Below are 9,445 nucleotides of genomic sequence, written 5' to 3'. Positions count from 1 at the left end.
CCCTTTATATAAGCCTAGAAATAGACTTCCAGAGCCAAGAGGTCAAACACAGTCATGCCCAGCAAAGTAGCTCTGGGCCTGGGCACACTTCATTCACTTTGTACCTTTAAATCATACTACTACTACCAGACTTCCAGGCCCAAGACGTCAAACACAGTCATGCCCAGCAAAGTAGCTCTGGGCCTGGGCACACTTCATTCACTTTGTACCTTTAAATCATACTACTACTACTACTACTACTACTACTACTACTACTACCAGACTTCCAGGCCCAAGAGTTCAAACACATTCATGCCCAGCAAAGTAGCTCTGGGCCTGGGCACACTTCAATCACTTTGTGCCTTTAAATCATACTACTACTACCACCAGACTTCCAGGCCCAAGAGGTCAAACACAGTCATGCCCAGCAAAGTAGCTCTGGGGCCTGGGCACACTTCAATCACTTTGTGCCTTTAAATCATACTACTACTACCAGACTTCCAGGCCCAAGAGTTCAAACACATTCATGCCCAGCAAAGTAGCTCTGGGCCTGGGCACACTTCAATCACTTTGTGCCTTTAAATCATACTACTACTACCACCAGACTTCCAGGCCCAAGAGGTCAAACACAGTCATGCCCAGCAAAGTAGCTCTGGGCCTGGGCACACTTCAATCACTTTGTGCCTTTAAATCATACTACTACTACCAGACTTCCAGGCCCAAGAGTTCAAACACATTCATGCCCAGCAAAGTAGCTCTGGGCCTGGGCACACTTCAATCACTTTGTGCCTTTAAATCATACTACTACTACTACCACCAGACTTCCAGACCCAAGAGGTCAAACACAGTCATGCCCAGCAAAGTAGCTCTGGGCCTGGGCACACTTCAAGAAGTTTGACCCTTTATATAAGCCTAGAAATAGACTTCCAGGCCCAAGAGGTCAAACACAGTCATGCCCAGCAAAGTAGCTCTGGGCCTGGGCACACTTCATTCACTTTGTACCTTTAAATCATACTACTACTACTACTACTACTACTACTACTACTACTACTACTACCAGACTTCCAGGCCCAAGAGGTCAAACACAGTCATGCCCAGCAAAGTAGCTCTGGGCCTGGGCACACTTCATTCACTTTGTGCCTTTAAATCATACTACTACTACCACCAGAATTCCAGGGCCAAGAGGTCACACAGTCATACACAGCAAAGTAGCTCTGGGCCTGGGCACACTTCAAGAAGTTTGACCCTTTATATAAGCCTAGAAATAGACTTCCAGGCCCAAGAGGTCAAACACAGTCATGCCCAGCAAAGTAGCTCTGGGCCTGGGCACACTTCATTCACTTTGTACCTTTAAATCATACTACTACTACTACTACTACTACTACCAGACTTCCAGGCCCAAGAGGTCAAACACAGTCATGCCCAGCAAAGTAGATCTGGGCCTGGGCACACTTCAATCACTTTGTGCCTTTAAATCATACTACTACTACCACCAGACTTCCAGGCCCTGGAGGTCACACCTTCATGCCTAGCAAGGTTGCTTTACACCTGCGCACACTTCAGACCGTTTCACTCTTTTAATCATTCAAAGTACCACATTTCCAGACCCAAGAGGTCACAGAATCATACCCAGCAAAGTAGCTCTGGGCCTGGGCGGACCATGCAGTTTGACCCTTTTTTTTTAATAATACTACAACCTGACTTCCAGGCCCAAGAGGTCACACAGTCATGCCCAGCAAAGTAGCTCTGGGCCTGGGCACACTTCAATCACTTTGTGCCTTTAAATCATACTACTACTACCAGACTTCCAGGCCCAAGAGTTCAAACACATTCATGCCCAGCAAAGTAGCTCTGGGCCTGGGCACACTTCATTCACTTTGTGCCTTTAAATCATACTACTACTACCACCAGACTTCCAGGGCCAAGAGGTCAACCACAGTCATGCACAGCAAAGTAGCTCTGGGCCTGGGCACACTTCAAGATGTTTGACCCTTTATATAAGCCTAGAAATAGACTTCCAGGCCCAAGAGTTCAAACACAGTCATGCACAGCAAAGTAGCTCTGGGCCTGGGCACACTTCATTCACTTTGTACCTTTAAATCATACTACTACTACCACCAGACTTCCAGGCCCAAGAGGTCAAACACATTCATGCCCAGCAAAGTAGCTCTGGGCCTGGGCACACTTCAATCACTTTGTGCCTTTAAATCATACTACTACTACCACCAGACTTCCAGGCCCTGGAGGTCACACCTTCATGCCTAGCAAGGTTGCTTTACACCTGCGCACACTTCAGACCGTTTCACTCTTTTAATCATTCAAAGTACCACATTTCCAGACCCAAGAGGTCACAGAATCATACCCAGCAAAGTAGCTCTGGGCCTGGGCACACTTCAATCACTTTGTGCCTTTAAATCATACTACTACTACCAGACTTCCAGGCCCCAGAGGTCAAACACAGTCATGCCCAGCAAAGTAGCTCTGGGCCTGGGCACACTTCAAGAAGTTTGACCCTTTATATAAGCCTAGAAATAGACTTCCAGAGCCAAGAGGTCAAACACAGTCATGCACAGCAAAGTAGCTCTGGGCCTGGGCACACTTCATTCACTTTGTACCTTTAAATCATACTACTACTACCAGACTTCCAGGCCCAAGAGTTCAAACACATTCATGCCCAGCAAAGTAGCTCTGGGCCTGGGCACACTTCAATCACTTTGTGTCTTTAAATCATACTACTACTACCAGACTTCCAGGCCCCAGAGGTCAACCACAGTCATGCACAGCAAAGTAGCTCTGGGCCTGGGCACACTTCAAGATGTTTGACCCTTTATATAAGCCTAGAAATAGACTTCCAGGCCCAAGAGTTCAAACACATTCATGCCCAGCAAAGTAGCTCTGGGCCTGGGCACACTTCAATCACTTTGTGCCTTTAAATCATACTACTACTACCACCAGACTTCCAGGCCCAAGAGGTCAAACACAGTCATGCCCAGCAAAGTAGCTCTGGGCCTGGGCACACTTCAATCACTTTGTGCCTTTAAATCATACTACTACTACCAGACTTCCAGGCCCAAGAGTTCAAACACATTCATGCCCAGCAAAGTAGCTCTGGGCCTGGGCACACTTCAAGATGTTTGACCCTTTATATAAGCCTAGAAATAGACTTCCAGAGCCAAGAGGTCAAACACAGTCATGCCCAGCAAAGTAGCTCTGGGCCTGGGCACACTTCAATCACTTTGTGCCTTTAAATCATACTACTACTACCAGACTTCCAGGCCCAAGAGTTCAAACACATTCATGCCCAGCAAAGTAGCTCTGGGCCTGGGCACACTTCAAGATGTTTGACCCTGTATATAAGCCTAGAAATAGACTTCCAGAGCCAAGAGGTCAAAACACAGTCATGCCCAGCAAAGTAGCTCTGGGCCTGGGCACACTTCATTCACTTTGTGCCTTTAAATCATACTACTACTACCAGACTTCCAGGCCCAAGAGTTCAAACACATTCATGCCCAGCAAAGTAGCTCTGGGCCTGGGCACACTTCAATCACTTTGTGCCTTTAAATCATACTACTACTACCAGACTTCCAGGCCCCAGAGGTCAAACACAGTCATGCCCAGCAAAGTAGCTCTGGGCCTGGGCACACTTCAAGAAGTTTGACCCTTTATATAAGCCTAGAAATAGACTTCCAGAGCCAAGAGGTCAAACACAGTCATGCACAGCAAAGTAGCTCTGGGCCTGGGCACACTTCATTCACTTTGTGCCTTTAAATCATACTACTACTACCACCAGACTTCCAGGCCCAAGAGGTCAAACACATTCATGCCCAGCAAAGTAGCTCTGGGCCTGGGCACACTTCAATCACTTTGTGCCTTTAAATCATACTACTACTACCAGACTTCCAGGCCCAAGAGGTCAAACACAGTCATGCCCAGCAAAGTAGCTCTGGGCCTGGGCACACTTCAATCACTTTGTGCCTTTAAATCATACTACTACTACCAGACTTCCAGGCCCAAGAGTTCAAACACATTCATGCCCAGCAAAGTAGCTCTGGGCCTGGGCACACTTCAAGATGTTTGACCCTGTATATAAGCCTAGAAATAGACTTCCAGAGCCAAGAGGTCAAACACAGTCATGCCCAGCAAAGTAGCTCTGGGCCTGGGCACACTTCATTCACTTTGTGCCTTTAAATCATACTACTACTACCAGACTTCCAGGCCCAAGAGTTCAAACACATTCATGCCCAGCAAAGTAGCTCTGGGCCTGGGCACACTTCAATCACTTTGTGCCTTTAAATCATACTACTACTACCAGACTTCCAGGCCCCAGAGGTCAAACACAGTCATGCCCAGCAAAGTAGCTCTGGGCCTGGGCACACTTCAAGAAGTTTGACCCTTTATATAAGCCTAGAAATAGACTTCCAGAGCCAAGAGGTCAAACACAGTCATGCCCAGCAAAGTAGCTCTGGGCCTGGGCACACTTCATTCACTTTGTACCTTTAAATCATACTACTACTACCAGACTTCCAGGCCCAAGACGTCAAACACAGTCATGCCCAGCAAAGTAGCTCTGGGCCTGGGCACACTTCATTCACTTTGTACCTTTAAATCATACTACTACTACTACTACTACTACTACTACTACTACTACTACCAGACTTCCAGGCCCAAGAGTTCAAACACATTCATGCCCAGCAAAGTAGCTCTGGGCCTGGGCACACTTCAATCACTTTGTGCCTTTAAATCATACTACTACTACCACCAGACTTCCAGGCCCAAGAGGTCAAACACAGTCATGCCCAGCAAAGTAGCTCTGGGCCTGGGCACACTTCAATCACTTTGTGCCTTTAAATCATACTACTACTACCAGACTTCCAGGCCCAAGAGTTCAAACACATTCATGCCCAGCAAAGTAGCTCTGGGCCTGGGCACACTTCAATCACTTTGTGCCTTTAAATCATACTACTACTACCACCAGACTTCCAGGCCCAAGAGGTCAAACACAGTCATGCCCAGCAAAGTAGCTCTGGGCCTGGGCACACTTCAATCACTTTGTGCCTTTAAATCATACTACTACTACCAGACTTCCAGGCCCAAGAGTTCAAACACATTCATGCCCAGCAAAGTAGCTCTGGGCCTGGGCACACTTCAATCACTTTGTGCCTTTAAATCATACTACTACTACTACCACCAGACTTCCAGACCCAAGAGGTCAAACACAGTCATGCCCAGCAAAGTAGCTCTGGGCCTGGGCACACTTCAAGAAGTTTGACCCTTTATATAAGCCTAGAAATAGACTTCCAGGCCCAAGAGGTCAAACACAGTCATGCCCAGCAAAGTAGCTCTGGGCCTGGGCACACTTCATTCACTTTGTACCTTTAAAATCATACTACAACCAGACTTCCAGGCCCAAGAGGTCACACAGTCATGCCCAGCAAAGTAGCTCTGGGCCTGGGCACACTTCATTCACTTTGTGCCTTTAAATCATACTACTACTACCACCAGAATTCCAGGGCCAAGAGGTCACACAGTCATACACAGCAAAGTAGCTCTGGGCCTGGGCACACTTCAAGAAGTTTGACCCTTTATATAAGCCTAGAAATAGACTTCCAGGCCCAAGAGGTCAAACACAGTCATGCCCAGCAAAGTAGCTCTGGGCCTGGGCACACTTCATTCACTTTGTACCTTTAAATCATACTACTACTACTACTACTACTACTACCAGACTTCCAGGCCCAAGAGGTCAAACACAGTCATGCCCAGCAAAGTAGATCTGGGCCTGGGCACACTTCAATCACTTTGTGCCTTTAAATCATACTACTACTACCACCAGACTTCCAGGCCCTGGAGGTCACACCTTCATGCCTAGCAAGGTTGCTTTACACCTGCGCACACTTCAGACCGTTTCACTCTTTTAATCATTCAAAGTACCACATTTCCAGACCCAAGAGGTCACAGAATCATACCCAGCAAAGTAGCTCTGGGCCTGGGCGGACCATGCAGTTTGACCCTTTTTTTTTTAATAATACTACAACCTGACTTCCAGGCCCAAGAGGTCACACAGTCATGCCCAGCAAAGTAGCTCTGGGCCTGGGCACACTTCAATCACTTTGTGCCTTTAAATCATACTACTACTACCAGACTTCCAGGCCCAAGAGTTCAAACACATTCATGCCCAGCAAAGTAGCTCTGGGCCTGGGCACACTTCATTCACTTTGTGCCTTTAAATCATACTACTACTACCACCAGACTTCCAGGGCCAAGAGGTCAACCACAGTCATGCACAGCAAAGTAGCTCTGGGCCTGGGCACACTTCAAGATGTTTGACCCTTTATATAAGCCTAGAAATAGACTTCCAGGCCCAAGAGTTCAAACACAGTCATGCACAGCAAAGTAGCTCTGGGCCTGGGCACACTTCATTCACTTTGTACCTTTAAATCATACTACTACTACCACCAGACTTCCAGGCCCAAGAGGTCAAACACATTCATGCCCAGCAAAGTAGCTCTGGGCCTGGGCACACTTCAATCACTTTGTGCCTTTAAATCATACTACTACTACCACCAGACTTCCAGGCCCTGGAGGTCACACCTTCATGCCTAGCAAGGTTGCTTTACACCTGCGCACACTTCAGACCGTTTCACTCTTTTAATCATTCAAAGTACCACATTTCCAGACCCAAGAGGTCACAGAATCATACCCAGCAAAGTAGCTCTGGGCCTGGGCACACTTCAATCACTTTGTGCCTTTAAATCATACTACTACTACCAGACTTCCAGGCCCCAGAGGTCAAACACAGTCATGCCCAGCAAAGTAGCTCTGGGCCTGGGCACACTTCAAGAAGTTTGACCCTTTATATAAGCCTAGAAATAGACTTCCAGAGCCAAGAGGTCAAACACAGTCATGCACAGCAAAGTAGCTCTGGGCCTGGGCACACTTCATTCACTTTGTACCTTTAAATCATACTACTACTACCAGACTTCCAGGCCCAAGAGTTCAAACACATTCATGCCCAGCAAAGTAGCTCTGGGCCTGGGCACACTTCAATCACTTTGTGTCTTTAAATCATACTACTACTACCAGACTTCCAGGCCCCAGAGGTCAACCACAGTCATGCACAGCAAAGTAGCTCTGGGCCTGGGCACACTTCAAGATGTTTGACCCTTTATATAAGCCTAGAAATAGACTTCCAGGCCCAAGAGTTCAAACACATTCATGCCCAGCAAAGTAGCTCTGGGCCTGGGCACACTTCAATCACTTTGTGCCTTTAAATCATACTACTACTACCACCAGACTTCCAGGCCCAAGAGGTCAAACACAGTCATGCCCAGCAAAGTAGCTCTGGGCCTGGGCACACTTCAATCACTTTGTGCCTTTAAATCATACTACTACTACCAGACTTCCAGGCCCAAGAGTTCAAACACATTCATGCCCAGCAAAGTAGCTCTGGGCCTGGGCACACTTCAAGATGTTTGACCCTTTATATAAGCCTAGAAATAGACTTCCAGAGCCAAGAGGTCAAACACAGTCATGCCCAGCAAAGTAGCTCTGGGCCTGGGCACACTTCAATCACTTTGTGCCTTTAAATCATACTACTACTACCAGACTTCCAGGCCCAAGAGTTCAAACACATTCATGCCCAGCAAAGTAGCTCTGGGCCTGGGCACACTTCAAGATGTTTGACCCTGTATATAAGCCTAGAAATAGACTTCCAGAGCCAAGAGGTCAAACACAGTCATGCCCAGCAAAGTAGCTCTGGGCCTGGGCACACTTCATTCACTTTGTGCCTTTAAATCATACTACTACTACCAGACTTCCAGGCCCAAGAGTTCAAACACATTCATGCCCAGCAAAGTAGCTCTGGGCCTGGGCACACTTCAATCACTTTGTGCCTTTAAATCATACTACTACTACCAGACTTCCAGGCCCCAGAGGTCAAACACAGTCATGCCCAGCAAAGTAGCTCTGGGCCTGGGCACACTTCAAGAAGTTTGACCCTTTATATAAGCCTAGAAATAGACTTCCAGAGCCAAGAGGTCAAACACAGTCATGCACAGCAAAGTAGCTCTGGGCCTGGGCACACTTCATTCACTTTGTGCCTTTAAATCATACTACTACTACCACCAGACTTCCAGGCCCAAGAGGTCAAACACATTCATGCCCAGCAAAGTAGCTCTGGGCCTGGGCACACTTCAATCACTTTGTGCCTTTAAATCATACTACTACTACCAGACTTCCAGGCCCAAGAGGTCAAACACAGTCATGCCCAGCAAAGTAGCTCTGGGCCTGGGCACACTTCAATCACTTTGTGCCTTTAAATCATACTACTACTACCAGACTTCCAGGCCCAAGAGTTCAAACACATTCATGCCCAGCAAAGTAGCTCTGGGCCTGGGCACACTTCAAGATGTTTGACCCTGTATATAAGCCTAGAAATAGACTTCCAGAGCCAAGAGGTCAAACACAGTCATGCCCAGCAAAGTAGCTCTGGGCCTGGGCACACTTCATTCACTTTGTGCCTTTAAATCATACTACTACTACCAGACTTCCAGGCCCAAGAGTTCAAACACATTCATGCCCAGCAAAGTAGCTCTGGGCCTGGGCACACTTCAATCACTTTGTGCCTTTAAATCATACTACTACTACCAGACTTCCAGGCCCCAGAGGTCAAACACAGTCATGCCCAGCAAAGTAGCTCTGGGCCTGGGCACACTTCAAGAAGTTTGACCCTTTATATAAGCCTAGAAATAGACTTCCAGAGCCAAGAGGTCAAACACAGTCATGCCCAGCAAAGTAGCTCTGGGCCTGGGCACACTTCATTCACTTTGTACCTTTAAATCATACTACTACTACCAGACTTCCAGGCCCAAGACGTCAAACACAGTCATGCCCAGCAAAGTAGCTCTGGGCCTGGGCACACTTCATTCACTTTGTACCTTTAAATCATACTACTACTACTACTACTACTACTACTACTACTACTACCAGACTTCCAGGCCCAAGAGTTCAAACACATTCATGCCCAGCAAAGTAGCTCTGGGCCTGGGCACACTTCAATCACTTTGTGCCTTTAAATCATACTACTACTACCACCAGACTTCCAGGCCCAAGAGGTCAAACACAGTCATGCCCAGCAAAGTAGCTCTGGGCCTGGGCACACTTCAATCACTTTGTGCCTTTAAATCATACTACTACTACCAGACTTCCAGGCCCAAGAGTTCAAACACATTCATGCCCAGCAAAGTAGCTCTGGGCCTGGGCACACTTCAATCACTTTGTGCCTTTAAATCATACTACTACTACCACCAGACTTCCAGGCCCAAGAGGTCAAACACAGTCATGCCCAGCAAAGTAGCTCTGGGCCTGGGCACACTTCAATCACTTTGTGCCTTTAAATCATACTACTACTACCAGACTTCCAGGCCCAAGAGTTCAAACACATTCATGCCCAGCAAAGTAGCTCTGGGCC

Source organism: Electrophorus electricus, unplaced genomic scaffold (genome assembly GCF_041902795.1).
Source record: "Electrophorus electricus isolate QZ-2024a unplaced genomic scaffold, ASM4190279v1 Scaffold160, whole genome shotgun sequence".
Taxonomy (NCBI): Eukaryota; Metazoa; Chordata; class Actinopteri; order Gymnotiformes; family Gymnotidae; genus Electrophorus; species Electrophorus electricus.
This window is presented reverse-complemented; position numbering follows the sequence as displayed.